Source organism: Euphorbia lathyris, chromosome 3, assembly GCF_963576675.1.
Source record: "Euphorbia lathyris chromosome 3, ddEupLath1.1, whole genome shotgun sequence".
NCBI classification, from domain to species: Eukaryota; Viridiplantae; Streptophyta; class Magnoliopsida; order Malpighiales; family Euphorbiaceae; genus Euphorbia; species Euphorbia lathyris.
In genome coordinates, this window is record NC_088912.1 from 48344336 (window position 1) to 48361594 (window position 17259).

General features: G+C 38.1%; 1 pseudogene; it reads right to left on the reverse strand.

Moving 5' to 3' along the window:
• Positions 1-7189: 7189 nt before the first annotated feature.
• LOC136222665 (protein argonaute 5-like) lies at positions 7190-16481 on the reverse strand (annotated as a pseudogene).
• Between the last annotated feature and the right edge of the window lie 778 nt (positions 16482-17259).

A 17259-nucleotide genomic window follows, 5' to 3' on the forward strand; every position in this document is an offset into this window, starting at 1 on the left:
TAATGAGCTTTATATTGTGTTATAAGAAGTTAGCAAATGAATTAATTAAAACCATTGTTTTATCTCTATTTGAGAAACCTAATCAAGTAAACAATTCAATCAAGCATTTTAGTTAATTCTATTCCCTAACCGGATAGTGCGGTTTAGTGGTTTAGACTACGACTTAACCTTGATTTTCATAGTCTTTAAAGCCTTTAATTATAATTAGGGATGTTGAAACACCTTTCCACATAATTTTGATTTGACAAAATTATTTAAGTATAATTAAAAACATATTCTAAACACTATAAGTTTAAATGCTTTGATTTATTCTACTAATGTGTTTGTTCAATGTTGAGTTAAATTGTTTATAAGATACAAAGTTTAAAAGGCCCAAAGCCCAATACGGAAGTCAAAGCCCAAGTCAAACAGTTTATGGCAACTCGGTCCGCGTATGTCAAAACGCTGTCGTTATGTACAAAACGCAACTCAGCGGAAGAAGGATCTAGAAGACCTTCGTGGAACAACTTCGGGATGAAGCTGCTGAGTTGATTCGATAAAGAGTACAAGACAACAGCTGGCTAAGAACAACTTCCAGACAAAGTGTTTCCACTTTGGGTAAAGTTTAGACGACACAGTATGCTGTCTAGTTGACCTTACCATAAATGGAGAGACATTCTGCCGAGCTGACCAAAAGCTGACCGAGGACAGAAGATACTCTAATCTGATTGGCCGAGAGCTCTGAGCAAGACAGGATGACAACGACAAGAAGCTGTTTCCCTCCAACGGTTATTTCGAAATTCGAAATGACCGATGCCTCAGACGTCTCTATAAATAGAGCCCTTCAGTTACTTCATTCAATACAGAACTTGATCAAGCCATTACGCTGACCAAATCTCTAAGCAAAGTTATGCAAGAAAAAGCAAAGCAATCTTACACTAAATTTCATATCTTTTGTGTAAAAGTCTAGAGTGATTATTCAATCATCTAAGGTGTCTTAGCAATCATTGTTTAAGATAAACACTTATCATTTCTAGAGATTAGAAAGGAGAGGCTGAGTACTCGGTTATAGTACTCAGCGAGAGATTAGGATTGAGTAGAGGTATAAAGGAAGGTACTCTTGTTATACTCAGTTGCTAAGATTGTAAAAGGTTTGATGCTCTACCGTTAAAGAGCTCAGTAGAGAATTCGAAATCTCGGAACGTGTTCCGGGGACAGGACGTAGGCTTGGAGGCCGAACCTGGATAAATCTGCTGAGTAACATATTTCTAACCTTAAACTCCTTTATATATTTATTGCTTGCTTAAACAAAAAACTGACCAAGTAAAGAGGTCAAGCTGAGTTGTGCGCATTGAATATCTGAGCTCAGGAATAGACTCTAAGTGCTATCTCTTGACTCAAGTAAAGAAACTGACCTAGTCACTAGTTGACTAAGCCAGTATCTTGCTATTCACTCAGCGCCACCGTTAAAACCTTTTTCTCACGAAAAAGAAGTCTGCCCTAACTTAAAATTTTTAAATAGTTCCTAACCCCCCCCCCTTGGAACTATACTTGTAACGTTATAAGGGACCAACAAGTGGTATCAGAGCTTAAAAGCTCACTGTAAAAGGTTTAACAACCTTGAGCTGATCCCCACTATGGGCGAAAATAGTACTCGGTTTCTCCTAGGAAACCAAACAACTCAGATCTTACCTGAGGGGCTGTCCATTACTCGGCCTCCCCTATTCTTCGGGTCTAACTATACCTTCTGGAAGAATAGGATGAAAAATTTCATTCAGGCTACAAATATGAGTGTCTGGCTATCCATAGTCCAAGGTCCATTTGTACCTGTCGAAGTTGTGGCTGGCCTAACAGTTGTTAAAGCTGAGGCCAAATGGACAGAGGATGATCTCAAGAAGCTGCAAAATCATGCTTCGGCTATAAATATGCTTCACTGTGCGCTCGATGCTGCAGAATATAATAAAATCTCAGGTTGTGAGTCGGCGCAAGAGATCTGGAAGAAGCTGGAGGTCACCTACGAAGGAACCAATAAAGTAAAGGAGTCCAAGATGAACCAGCAGATGAGACTGTACGAGCTGTTCGAAATGAACAATGATGAGGGAATATCTGACATGAATGCAAGGTTTACCAACATCATCAATGAGCTCAAGAGACTTGGGAAGATCTTCACTAAGGAAGAACAAGTCAAAAAGATACTCAGGAGTCTTCCTAAAGACTGGCAAGCAAAGAAGACCGCTGTTGAGGAAGCTCAGGACTTAACCACCTACAAATATGACGAACTCACCGGCTCGCTGCTGACCCATGAGATATCAATGAAAAACTTCGAGGTGAAGGAAAAGTCTGAAGACAAGAAGCAGAAGTCTCTTGTCATGAAAGCTGAATCCACTGATGGGAGCTCAACAGATGATGAAGAGATGGCTATGTTCACAAGGAAGATGAAAAGGCTATTCAAAAAGAATGACAAATATTCTAAGAAGCCTTACAGAAAGTTTGATAAGTATAAAGCTGACTCCAGCGACAGCAAATACAAGAAGGACAACTCAAAGCCTATTACATGCTTTGAATGTCATCAAACTGGCCATATCAAGTCAATCTGCCCCACGCTGAGGAAAGATAAGAAGAACGGCAAAAAGGCAATGGTGGCAACATGGGGCGACAGTGATGAGTCTTCATCAACAGAAGCTGAGGCCACCGAGTCAGCAAAGATATGCTTCATGGCTGACGAACTTGCTGAGCCGTGCGTCTCTGAGCATGCTGACCCCTCCATTGTATCTGACGATGAGGAGCAATCAAATGAGGTAATATCACTTTCTCAGCTCAGAAACGAAATGGGTAATGCCCTGAGTGACCTCTATACACTTGTCAAAAAGTGTAATAAAAAAATTAGAGCACTCAGCAGGCGCTGTGACGAGGTTGAAGAGGTCAAGCTAAGTGACCTCAGATACCTTCTTCAGGACAACTCAACTTTGCATGATAACATGGAGATCATACATAAGTCTGTCTCTGAAGTCCAATCAGATTCAAAGAAACTGAGAAAGGACGTCACAAATATCCAGAACCAACTAAAGGTTCAAAACAAAAGGAATATTCCTCTGAATGCTCAGTACCGAAGTACTGGTCAGCAGAGATGGAATCCCCAGTGGAATGTCCAGTGTGACTTCTGTGGGAAGAAAGGATACACCATAAAGGTGTGATGGCACGCTCAACACTGGGGTGCTGACCAGTCAGTAAAAAATCCTAAACGGAAGGTCAGCTGTGACTTCTGTGGAAAGAATGGCCATACTGTCCAAGTATGCCGCCATAAAATAAAATATGATGCTTTACCTGTTGAACCTAACAAGCAAGGACCCAAAAAGAATTGGGTACCTAAAAGTAACTAGTTACAATGCAGGTAAGCCTGAGGTGTGCTGAGAAGTCAAAGATGTGGTATATTGACAGCGCATGCTCGAGGCACATGACTGGTGATGAAACTCAGTTCATCACATTTGAGCGTAAACGAGGAGGAAGCGTAAGTTTTGGAGACAACAAAAAGGGTAAGATAGTAGGATCAGGAACCATCGGAGGTAATCCTACTATTGAGTCAGTCTCCCTAGTCAGCGGACTCAAATATAACTTACTCAGCGTAGCTCAGCTATGTGACAATGGGAGAAAAGTTATATTTGATGCTACTGGATGCAAAATATACGAGGAAAAAACAAATGAGTTAATTTTAACTGCCCCTCGGATTGATAATGTCTTTATGATAGACTTAGAGAAAAAGTTTTCAAAAACTGTATGCTTAGTTTCAAAGGAAGAAAATTCCTGGCTATGGCACAGGAGACTTGGTCATGTAAGCATGGACCTCCTGGCCAAATTAGCAAGAAAGCAATTGGTTGAGGGACTGCCTGAACTTAGATTTGAAAAAGATCAATTATGCCACGCTTGCCAAGCTGGAAAACAAACCAAACAATCTTTTCATAACAAAAACATTGTCTCAACTAAGCGTCCGTTAGAATTACTACACTTGGATCTCTTCGGTCCAGTCCAGCCGCTGAGTCTGGGTGGAAGAAGATTTTCCTTGGTCATTGTAGATGACTTCTCTCGGTACACTTGGGTCATCTTGCTGAGTAGCAAGGATGAGACCTTTGAGACATTTTCAAATTTGGTTAGAAAACTTGAAAATGATAAAGACCTAAAACTGGCTCACATCCGAAGTGATAATGGTGGAGAATTCAAAAACCAACAGTTTGTTGAATTCTGTGAAGCCAGCGGCATTGACCATAACTTTTCTGCTCCTAGGATGCCTCAACAAAATGGGGTTGTTGAAAGGAAGAACAAAACATTGGTTGAAATAGCCAGGACAATGCTGAGTGAGCATAGGCTTCCAAAGTATTTTTGGGGAGAGGCTGTTAACACAGCGTGCTATATTCTTAATAGGGCTCTTGTTAGACCTATACTAAAGAAAACCCCCTACGAACTTTGGAAAGGACAAAAGCCCAACATTGGATACTTTCGTGCCTTTGGCTATAAATGTTTTATTTTAAACACCAGAGATAGCCTAGCTAAGTTTGACTCAAAAGCTGATGAAGCTATCTTTTTAGGCTACTCAACAAACAGCAAAGCATACAGAGTTTTCAATAAACGAATTCAAATTTTAGAAGAGTCAGTACATGTTGAGTTCGACGAAACTAACCCTGCAGGAAGATATATGCCGCTGACCGAGGATGATCCACACTCAGCACCCGCTGATCAAGATACAGCCGCTGAGTCATTCAAATTATATGGAAAGGTGTTTCAACAAACTCCCCCATTTTGATGTTGGCAAAACTATTCAGCGAAGAACTCAGTATTGAGCTCCCCCATGATAGTTGACCTAATATAACTTAGCAAACTCCCCCGTCAGGGTTGAGCTACTGACTTAGTTTTACTCTAAACATTTGAGGGTTTAATCGAGTAAGTCTAAGGTCAGTTTTCAGATATAGGTCAGCTCATGGAACATATTCTATTTTACTCAGTGTTTAAGCGGAAGTTATATCATTCAGAGGGCGCTGAGTAATTTGTTGTTCAATGAGTCTTATAAGACAATGTTATATAAACATACAAGTCAATGTCAAACATGTTATCAGCATTAGGTTCAATCAATAAGTTTTATAAGCATTAACCATAGCTGATGTAATTGAAGATACATAATAACTTAATACTCAGCATCATAGATAATAACTCATAACTCAGTTTTTGGATAAAAAGATGCAAGTATTGATATTACTAGAAATAATCAGCATGTACAACAAAAGATAAGCATAAACATATAGACTACAAACTTAGCATAACTGAGCTAGCCTAATTTCTATTTCTTTTTCTTTTGCTTAGACTGACTATTATCATGCTGTGTTCTAGCTTGTTCTTTCTCCCCCGTTTTATCATCATCGGGAGGAGGAATCCTAAAGGCGTCGGTTAAGATGGCTCGGGTCAGTTCTGTGGACAGCTCCTTAAGTCTATCAGCGCTTTCATTGACACCATCAAAAATAGCAACTCCATCATCTGAGACCTCAGCGGGTATATTAAGTTCAGCAGCGCTAATCATGCTGACTATGAAAGCTTGAGATTTACCTATCCAGGTAAGTGCTTCGGATAGGCCAGCAACGACTTGATGGAATGTCTTTAGTAAGGATGTGTCGTAGTATTGACGCTGAATATTGTTGTGACGTACATGATTGAAGGTTTGTCTGGTGACAGACAGTATTTCATTTTGCTTCATGGCGTCAGTGTCCATCTCTTGTTTGTTCAAGTTCAACAGTCGAACAGCCTCACCAATTTGTTCCACTGAGCATTGAGAATAGGAGACCATTTGCTCGTTGGTCTTGATTTGCTCGGTGTGAAGCTGAGCAAAGAGCATTTTAACTTCATCAGCGAGAGATTAGGATTGATTAGAGGTATAGAGGAAGGTACTCTTGTTATACTCAGTTGCTAAGATTGCAAAAGGTTTGATGCTCTACCGTTAAAGAGCTCAATAGAGAATTTTAAATCTCGAAACGTGTTCTGGGGACAAGACGTAGGCTTGGAGGCCGAACCTGGATAAATCTGCTGAGTAACATATTTCTAACCTTAAACTCCTTTATATATTTATTGCTTTCTTAAACAAAAAATTGACCAAGTAAAGAGGTCAAGCTGAGTTGTGCGCATTGAATATCTGAGCTCAGGAATAGACTCTAAGTGCTATCTTCTGACTCAAGTAAAGAAACTGACATAGTCACTAGTTGACTAAGCCAGTATCTTGCTATTCACTCAGCGCCGCTGTTAAAACATTTTTCTCACGAAAAAGAAGTCTGCCTAACTTAAAATTTTTAAATAGTTCCTAACCCCCCCCCCCCCCTTGGAACTATACTTGTAACGTTATAAGGGACCAACAAGGGATTTTGCCTAACCAAGCATCAGCCTAATTATACTACTTTATTAAGAAAAATCACCGGCTTATGTTAATTTTCACTATACACAATGTTTTACTCAATGGTTCATACGACATAGCTAAGGTATTCAAAATCCTAGTTCTCCAATAATTCTTAAACAAATAAAATGTTTAAGCTTTGTAATTTTATTATTAAAGTTATTTACAACCACATTTTTCATGGAACTACTATTTTAAATTTTTCAAAACACTTCTTTTCTGAGTTTTCTCTATCTAAACAACTATTTTATCTCTTGTAAACATACAACCAAAAAAACCCTCAAAACCAAAATTTCAAGAATTAAAATTACTTAGATTAACATTTTCATTAGATCTAAAATTGAGGGTTACATGCTTTTAGAATGATTCTTCTGATCAACCGTAAAAAAAGTTCATTACATCAATAAAAAAAAGTTCATTATATGGAGAATGACGCAAATATATATAGGAATGTGTGTAATATCATTATTCATCCACTACCAGCATTAATAAACACATATGCCTGCTTTGTTTCAAAACTATGAAACCCATGTCTACCAAAAAATAGCAAAGCATTCACGCCTCAAAAACAGGCATTTGCTTATCAAAAAACAGTTAGCTGGTAATATCCTATCTTCAAAAACTGTTCATAGAAAGGAGCAACTACAAAAAAGGCTCCGCCACTAGATCAGCAGTAAAACATAACGTCTTTCACATTGTCATTTGACAAAATTGTTTAAGTATAATTAAAAAATATTCTAAACACACTAAGTTTAAATGCTTTGATTTATTTTACTAATGTGTTTGTTCAATGTTGAGTTAAATTGTTTATAAGATACAAAGTTTAAAAGGCCCAAAGCCCAATACGAAAGTCAAAGCCCAAGTCAAACAGTTTATGGCAACTCGGCCCGCGTATGTCAAAACGCTGTCGTTATGTACAAAACGCAACTCAGCGGAAGAATGATCTAGAAGACCTTCGTGGAACAACTTCGGGATGAAGCTGCTGAGTTGATTCGACAAAGAGTACAAGACAGCAGCTGGCTAAGAACAACTTCCAGAAAAAGTGTTTCCACTTTGGGTAAAGTTCAGACGATACAGTATGCTGCCTAGTTGACCTTACCATAAATGGAGAGACATTCTGCCGAGCTGACCAAAAGCTGACCGAGGACAGAAGATACTCTAATCTGATCGGCCGAGAGCTCTGAGCAAGACAGGATGACAACGACAGGAAGCCGTTTCCCTCTAATGGTTATTTCGAAATTCGAAATGACCGATGCCTCAGACGTCTCTATAAATAGAGCCCTTCAGTTACTTCATTCAATACAGAACTTGATCAAGCCATTACGCTGACCAAATCTCTACACAAAGTTCTGCAAAAAAAAGCAAAGCAATCTTACACTAAATTTCATATCTTTTGTGTAAAAGTCTAGAGTGATTATTCAATCATCTAAGGTGTCTTAGCAATCATTGTTTAGGACAAACACTTATCATTTCTTTAATCGCAGGTAGAGGCCTAATCTCCCTGTTCCTCCCAGCTCCACCTGCAGCACGTGCGCCACTTGAACTCCCATCTGATGTTTCACCCTCGATGTAATAACGGGCGCAAAAAGCCGCTAGATGGGCATAGTACGCAGGAGGTACTGCATAGAAATTTAACAATGATCATCGGTTCTGTTCAAGAAGCAAATCAAAAGGGGGGAAAGGAGAAAGAAGCATGATTCAGTCATACCTATGGAAACAGAGCGAGTGCACCTTGCATAGCTGGAAGATATGCCAACAATCAATTAAAACCAATTAAGTAGTGAGAATGTGCTTAAATAATATGAGAGGAGAAGACATGGAAACATGACTATCCAGAGAAAGAATATTACGTATAACAGAGACTATTGGTTAGCATTTGCAGTAAATCAGCACTGAAGTTGTTCTCATCAAACAGAACATGGTAATGCGCAGGCCTACTTGTCCCCTGCACCCATAATTCATAGAGCATTATTCTATTTGTCTAACGAGGAAACTGTAACACTGGAGATCCAATTACCTTAATTGACGCGTGACTGTTCAGGTAGAAATCAAACCCTCTCTGGTGACATATCTTTGTGTCAACCACAGTACTTGAGAAATAGACATAAATGCTCGATTTCACCAAAAAATACAATGAAAAGTCATTAGAAATTGCCAGTTCAAAAACCTGGCAGGATATTCCTATTCCTGTCTGCAGCCGAACGATCAGCAGGGAAAAGGCGTGTATGATGCCTCTTTTGCACCACAACAAATGTAATTGGGGGACAATATCCCTCCTCTAGTGATGCACAAGCCTGAAACTAGAGCATTAATTCATAATAAAACATGAGAATGCTTCAATACACAACAAAAAGAAAATTCTTGTACAATAGCATGGAGATAAATAGTGTTCCAGTAGTGCTATCAAGCATGCAAAAGTGAGAAAAAAAAAGAGACAGTAACTCCCAAAACAATAAAAGAGTACCTTTCGTATTGCATCCATCTCGTAAAGAAGAACTTGGTTAAATTGTCCCTCGCTAATGAATGAAAATAGGCTAACATATAACAGCGGAAATATAAAATTTTTAACCTATTTCCATTAACCCCAAGATCCGTTAATCATTATTTCATACAAAGAGGGATAAGAAGAAATACCTTTTAGATGTTCTATCAACCGTTGCAAACGAAGTGCCCACAACTCTTAGGAAGGAAGCGGTGAAATCTCGTCCTCGGCTAAGGGGGTTCGAATTCTCTCTCCTGGAATCAATAGTGAATTTCGAAAATCACATAGGGGAGTATTTATAATCTCTCTTGTATCTAATCCCTAGTTAGATAGAATTAGGTTACTGAATAGGAATTCAATTCGGAATAGAATTCTTAACTATTATCTATTAATATATCTAAATATAAAAGATAATAATAATAACCTTATTGGATAATAATGGGAGTAATTTAATCTAATTAAAACTCCTAACTTATTTATCCTTTAATTAATTTAATTCACAATCTCAATCTAATTAGAATTGATAAAATCAAATTAATTATTTATGTATCTAATATACATAAATTTCGACCCCCCCTTGGTAATCGGGCCTTATTGGGCTCAATTGGGCTTCCGTCAATTAATTAGCATCTGTCTCTCTTTTGGGTTCCAAGTCTTATGTGTGACCCATTAGGTTCTTATTGCTTCTAGCCGTATGCAACTTTATTAATTAATTTTCAAAGAATTATATTTAATCTTTGCATAACGGAATGATGTACAAAGTATGTGATTAGCAAGTCTGTAATCATTCCTCTAGAGCTATAAGAAGACAGGTTGATTCTGCCGTTGACCTTTTCGTATTAGTTACGGTATAATTCGATCCTTTATCAACTACGTCCTTGAACTGAATCTTATGACTATGGATAATGTCAAGTCACATATAGCGAGACGTTCGTTTTTCTTGTTCTGGCCGAGTCAACTCCAATTAGATAGGTTAAGAGAAATCCGTATTTCAATCTTAAGCTATCACCTTGCAAGGATTTAGAGTCAAGTCTTCCACAAGCGATCCATGGAAATATCTCCCATTTGTCGGGAGTGATAAATGCTCAATCCAATGTATAACGATCCCTCAATCACTTCCTGTGATACCCAACGTCTGCTGTTCACACCCCAGAGTCATCTCTGTTAAGGATCGTGTTACAACAGAGTCAAAGCGTCACATTCCGTAATCCAGAATACCAATTAACATTCCTTTGAGTCTGAGGATTATTTATACCTATTAATACCAATGAGATGAACAGGTGACAAGGACGAATCTACCCATCCTGTTATCTCAAGTCGGGTCCCCAATCCTAATGAACTACTTTTCATTGGATCCATGTAACTGTCCAGATATCTATATATATATGAAGCTTGTGAGATCAGCTTTCTGTCGGACAGAAGACATTGTTACATGCAAGTCTCAACCGCGATATGTCAATCCTAAACATATTGCTTGACTTGGGGTGGTTTTAAGTTTATTAGTTTATTATAAAGTTTCGTCTCACTTCATGCTTGTATGAACACTTTATAATCACTTTTAAACTAACTTACGGATTTCCTTTTATTAGACTTTATTTAGTGCTTAAAAGAGATTGCCTTTATATAGTTATAAAACATATATCTCATTAAAACAAATGACATAAAAGAACACTTCATTTATATTAAGTTTGTATCCTTTCGCTACTAACCTAGCTTTGTAGGTGCTAACCTTTCCATCCATGTCAGTCTTCTTTTTGAAGATCCACCTGCACCCAATGGGTTTTATCCCTTCGGGTGGATCAACCAAAGTCCACACTTGGTTGGTATACATGGAATCCATCTTAGAATCCATGGCTTCAAGCCATGCTTTAGAATCTGGACTGTTAAGAGCCTCTTCGTAGTTTTCGAGTTCGTCGTCTAACACGGGAACCTCATCATCATCTCCTACTAGAAAACCATATCTAATAGGGAGTTGACGAACTCTTTGTGATCTACGAAGGGGTGGCACTTGAGTCTCATCTAATGGGACTGCATCGGGTTCCTTAACCGCTTCTGTTGTTTCAGTTGGTGTTTCTTGTTCTTGAACTTCATCAAGTTCAATCATGCTTCCCTTTTCTGTGTCTTCGAGAAACTCTTTCTCTAAGAAGGTTGCGTGCTTGGATACTATTACTTTCTGATCATCTGGATGATAGAAGTAATATCCCATAGTTTCCTTAGGGTATCCAACAAAGAAACATTTATCAGATTTAGAATCTAGTTTATCGGACGCAATGCGTTTGACATATGTTGAACAACCCCATACTCTTATGAATGAGAACACGGGTTTCCTACCAACGAACAATTCATATGGTGTGGAACTAGCGGATTTAGTTGGTACTCGATTTAGGGTGAAGAGGGCGGTTTCCAAGGCATAGCCCCAGAATGTGTTTGGAAGTAATGCTATGCTCATCATGGATCGTACCATATCTAATAGGGTACAGTTCCTCCTCTCGGATACACCATTGTGTTGTGGTGTATAGGGAGGTGTCCATTGTGAGCATATTTCACATTCAGTTAGATAATTCAGAAAATCATCTGAAAGATATTCGCCACCTCAATCAGATCGAAGTGTCTTTATTTTCTTTCCTAATTGATTTTCTACTTCATTCTTGAAGCATTTGAATTCTCAAAAGCTTCTGACTTGTGCTTCATCAAATAGATATAACCATATCTGGTATGGTCGTCTATGAAGCTTATGAAGTATCTGAATCCTCATCTTGCTTGGACTAACATAGGACTGCATACATCTGAATGAATGAGTCCTAGAGTGTCTGATACACGCTCACCTTTATTGCTAAAGGGTATCTTTGTCATTTTACCTTTTAAACATGCTTCGCACATTTCCAATGATTCAGGATCAATTGAATTTATAAGCCCATCTTGATGTAGCTTAAGCATGCGTCTTTTGTTTATATGGCCTAAACGACAATGCCACAAGTAAGTTGAATTATCTAGCTTATGTCTGTTGGTATCAATTGCGAAAATAGAAATTTTGTCATCTAACACATAAATCCCATTTTGTGATATTCCTGAGAAATAGAAGATCGAATCTCTATAAAAATCGCAACGTTTGTCTTTTATTGAAATATGAAAACCGTCGTCAACAAGACGGCTAATAGAAATAATGTTACGAGACATTTGTGGAACGTATAAACAGTTCCTTAATTCTATTACAAGCCTAGAGGGCAAATTTAAACATAATCTCTAATTGCGAGGGCGGCAACTCTTGCTCCATTTCCCACTCGCAAGTTTATGCTTCCTTTCTTTAATTCCCTAGTCCGATTTAGTTCCTGCATATTTGTACAAATATGAGATCCGCATCCGGTATCAAGTACCCAAGATTCAGACTGTGAAATTGTATTTATTTCAATATAAAACATACCAGATGTTGAAGTCCCGGCTTCTCCCTTCTTGAGGGGTAGCTAGGTACAGCAAACAATTTCTCCTCCAATGCCCCACTTCACCACAATAGTGGCACTTGCCTTTGGGCTTCTTTAATTCCTTTCCCCTCGTTTCGGTGAGCATTGCCTCTTTGCCTTTCTTAGGATGATTCAGATCGGGAGATATCCCTTTCCTTTTCTTTGATCCTTCAAGGCTTGGTATCTCCTCGTTTTCTATTATATCGGGCTCGACTGTCTCGAGCATATTTGCAAGCTCTTCAAGAGAGGTTTGCAAGCCACTCGTTTGGTAGTTCATGATGAACTCCGAGTAACTCTCAGGGAGGGACTGAAGAAGTAAGTTCTCACTTAGTTCACGGTCCATCGCATCTCCAATACTAGAAAACTTGGTGATAAGGCTGATCATCTTGGCATAATGTGCCATTATAGATGTGCCCATCTGCATCTTGCATCTATATAACTGCTTTGTTATTTCGAAGCGTTCGCACCGGGTTTGATTCACAAATAACTCTTTTAGGTGCTTGACCATGGAATATGCATCCATATCTGCATGTAGTTGCCTTTTTACTTCCGGTGTCATAGATGCAAGTATGATGTCTCCCGCTTGATCGTCATCAGCCTTATGCTTCAAGTAAGCATAAAATTCTTGGTACGGAGCATCATCCGTTGGATAAGGGGGTATCCGTGTATCAAGTACATACCCTTTCCTTTCGAACTTCAAAACAATTTTGAGGTTACGAAACCAGTCGGTGAAGTTTGAACCGTTCAACTTGTTATCGGTAAGTATGTTTTGCAGATTGGTGTTAGTCATGATTTTAAGAGTGTTTAATTAAACCTGAGAGTGAGAAAGAGTAAACGTATGTTATTCATTTGTTTTAAAGTATATCAATCTAAAATTATAGGTCTTTTAGTTTATTTCAGATTCCTCCCACTATTTTGCCAAATTAATAGCCCTCCACATTAATTCGAAGAATTTCACAAATCCTTTAGTGAGCTAGGATTCTAACTCCTAAGATTTCGCCTTGAGTTTACTTAACAAGCTAGTCTCATTCGTTAGGTAGATTCATGTAATCAATCACATCTTTAATGTGATTCCTAGGTTATTGGGTTACTAACCACATTAGTAACTACTAATATGCTATTCATATTAATCTCAACCGTATTGCCCATTAGTTTATGAAAACATGAGTTTACTCATCCAATTATCATAATCTAATTTAAGTATTACCCCATATTCATGAAAAATGATTTTCGATAATTCAGGTGTTACCATAAGACCCCGAGCTTGAGTTTACTCAACAACCCAAAGACCCTCAGTACTGTCGGCTGAATTATAATATTAGGGAGGTGCAACCGATTTTAATAACTTGCTTATTTACTTAACTTTTTAAAAAAGACAGTAACTCCCAAAACAATAAAAAAGTACCTTTCGTATTGCATCCATCTCGTAAAGAAGAACTTGGTTAAATTGTCCCTCGCTAACGCCATCCCTAACACGAGTTAAAACAACATCAACATCTTGCATGGAAATGGAACCATACAATCATCCAATATATTACCTGTAAAAGATAATCCTGTGAGGCTTTTGACCGGTACTTCTTCGAAACGCAATGAACAATCCCCTATATGGAAGCAAAACATATTAGGAAGAAAATCTCACAACAGCAGGACATAGCTGGAAATACACAAGTTAAAAAGTACCTGATCATTCCAGAGTGGACTAAGCCCCTGCCTTTATCTTGATGTGTCTTGCACAGATCTTGAATGATTTCTTCACGGTGAGCTGGGCAGAGACAATTCCTCTATACTTGGTTATTTCGGGCCAGTCCATTGATGCCACAACCTGAACCATCAATCAAATTATCATCACAATGAGCCAATACAATAACAATAACAGATTCCTTCACATACCGCTGCTATTGAAGGACTAGAATCTTCCCCTGGAGATGGATGAGTTACATCAGCGCCCAGAATTATTGTTGGACGATCAGAAACAAGAGGAATCCTCCTTTGTATAGCATCACTTAACACATTGTTACGGCCTCCAACCTAGCAGAAGATTAACTCTCAGAAATTAAAGCAAGAAAAAATTAAGCAGACACCAAAGGAAACATTCATGTTGGTTATACCTTAACATTGATTTTGAGGGCAATATTTTCAAAATATTGTTTGTCTAGCCTTAAAGCTTGCTTTGGTTGACAGCATTGTGAAACAATTCCGAGCTCCGTTTCACATATTCGTTTAATTGTCCCTACAAAACAAATAACACACAGGTTGTATGCAGCTTCTAGTGCTAAATCTTACAACATCTTGATTTATTACTTACCATATGAGCCTGTGAAATCGGGTAGAATAATTATCAACAACTGAAGCCTTGCTTTTTCTTGGTTTGCCAGTTTAGCTTCACACTGCTTGTGAAGCTCAACAAGAGTCTTCTCAATTTGGGCAGGATGAGCTGCTTGAATTGGAATGAGAGCATTTGTGTTGAATTCCTAGCATCATGTACGGTAAGATAAAAATGGTTAGTCTACAGGAATAAGGATTCACTATTACAGTTCTGAACAAAGAGGTAAACAGATTTACTATATCATACCATGCCTTTGCTAATACACATTTGTATCAACTGTCTACAGAATTCTGTTGGTAAATCTCGATTGATTTGTGAAGAGAAGTTCACACATGTCCAAAAATCCACTCTCCCTCCGTTAACCATTTTCTGCAAAATTGGGATATCAATATGCCAATTAACAATTTCGTTTTGTAATTTTATGTTATCACTACAAACATTTGAAAACAAAAGTTCACCTTGTTAATCATATTCCACTGCCCAAGAGAGGGATTGACCCTTGCTTCACCCCCGGTGGCATGATAATTCAGCTGCATCAACCACAGAACAGAATCGTACTGAGATATACAGAAACAGGTAGACAGCAGTATAAGACATTTATAATTTCCAATTGGGGGAGGCAAAACCCGTGCTTCAACAAATGTAAGTTGCTCCTTCACTCGAATCCCAAACTCATCATTTGCAAGCTTTTCTTTGTGGAATTTGTTCGCTTCAACCATCTACATGATGAAAAAGAAAAAATAATAGCAGATAAACTCATAATCACCAAAAATGAAACAAAAAATAGGTCAAGAAAGTCAATTACTTTCTTAATGTTCGCTTCCCGGTCAATAGGGCGTTCACAGGTTGCTCTTAACAGTGAATTTACTTGCCTTCCATTTAACTTCTTTGTATATCTCTGTCCTTCCACTATCTTACACAGCTATAAGCCAAAGACAAGCATATAAGCACAAGTAAAAACTTCAACATAGCTAAAAAATTAACAAAAAAAAAAAAAAAAAAACCTCCATTGAATTTAATAAATCATTATATTGTACAACTTTTCCGCATTAAATTGAACTGTAAAAATTTAGTGCTAATAGTATAAATAATCCCCAAACACCCTTCCTGTTTCAGAAGGGAGTGTGTTAGGGAAGAATTATTTTGTGATGTGTTATTTAGGAAGCTACAATTCTAGTAAGAAACAAGAGTTTAATTTTAGAAAAGTTATTTGATCCAAAGTTCTTTATGATAAACTATTATCTACATCTGCCAGAAATTTAATGTTATTGTGCAAAAACAAATTAGAAAAAAGTGCAATATTATGCTGAAAATACAAAGAACAGAAATAATTACTTGGCAGAACCAGAGGACCCAGCTTTTTGGTCCTTTTCAGGGAGTTTAACAACAAATTCCTTGGATTAGAAAGGCAAAGGCCCAGCAGTGTATAAACTTTTTCTTCCATCATAGGCTGCAATTCTGTTACACAAGTGCGACTGGCGATACTGAGTGATAAGCTGTGAAATCACTAGTTGGTTTATCGTTTTTGATAGTACTTCAGGAGTTATTGTCACCTAAAATAATTCTAGCGGCCGGAGGGGCTCGGGCCTCCCCTGTCTCCACCCCTGGGTTTAGTGGGGAGCCATGGGGTGTTGGTGGGCCATTTTTTAGCTAACGGGCTGAGGGTATATAAGTCTTTCACCAAAAAAGTAAAAAGAATACTAGTGAGAAAAAACAGTCATTTTCTATAAAAGATAAAAAGACATTCATTTGGTTTCGGTCGATAACAGAAATCCGTACTATTCACACATCACCACTCTGGCGATTCTTCATGCCGAGAAAGTTACACTAAAAACTGGATGACGAAAATATCCCAATATTTGTTGAAAATTTAATTGGGGTGGCACAAATTCGGCCACCTCATGCCTTGGGCCAACAAGAACAATTAAATGTTCTTGTTGACTCTCATCCCTTGGCACTATAAAATGACAAGGGGTGGTGGATGTTTAGTTGTATCAAAAAGTGGAAAAAATAAGAAGAGAAGGGGAGTTAGGGTGAATGAAAAATATAGTGAGAGGAGGCACAATTGTGCCTTGTGAATTTTGATAGTTTATTTAAAGAGTAGTCTAATTATTTTTGGAGAGAGATAAAAATAGTAAAGATAATTATTTTGGGTATTTTTGGGAAACACCCGAGTGCTACTATTTTTGTTTTATCTCATTGTAACTCTAGAAAGTTTTTAGAGAACAACCTCATAAATTCAATAAAAGTTTTGTACTTTGAGATTTATCGCTTGCGCTAAATTGTCGCAATCAAGAAAAATTCCCAACAGTGGTATCAGAGCTATGGTTCAATGTTGGAGCTCCTGTTGATGTTAGCGTCACGCACCAAATGAATTGGGCGTGAGAAAATGGAGAAAATGAGCAAGCAGTTGAGGGAAGGACTGCTGGCAAAGAGAAGCCTCAAATGTTTCGTGTAAGAAGTTTGGGCGCGTGCAATGGAATTGCATGAACAAGAGGAAAGAAAGTGTCAATGTGACAAATCATATTGACGAAGAAGAATTTACTTAATTTGGAGAGAAGTGCTCCAATAGTTGAAGGTTGATGAGAAG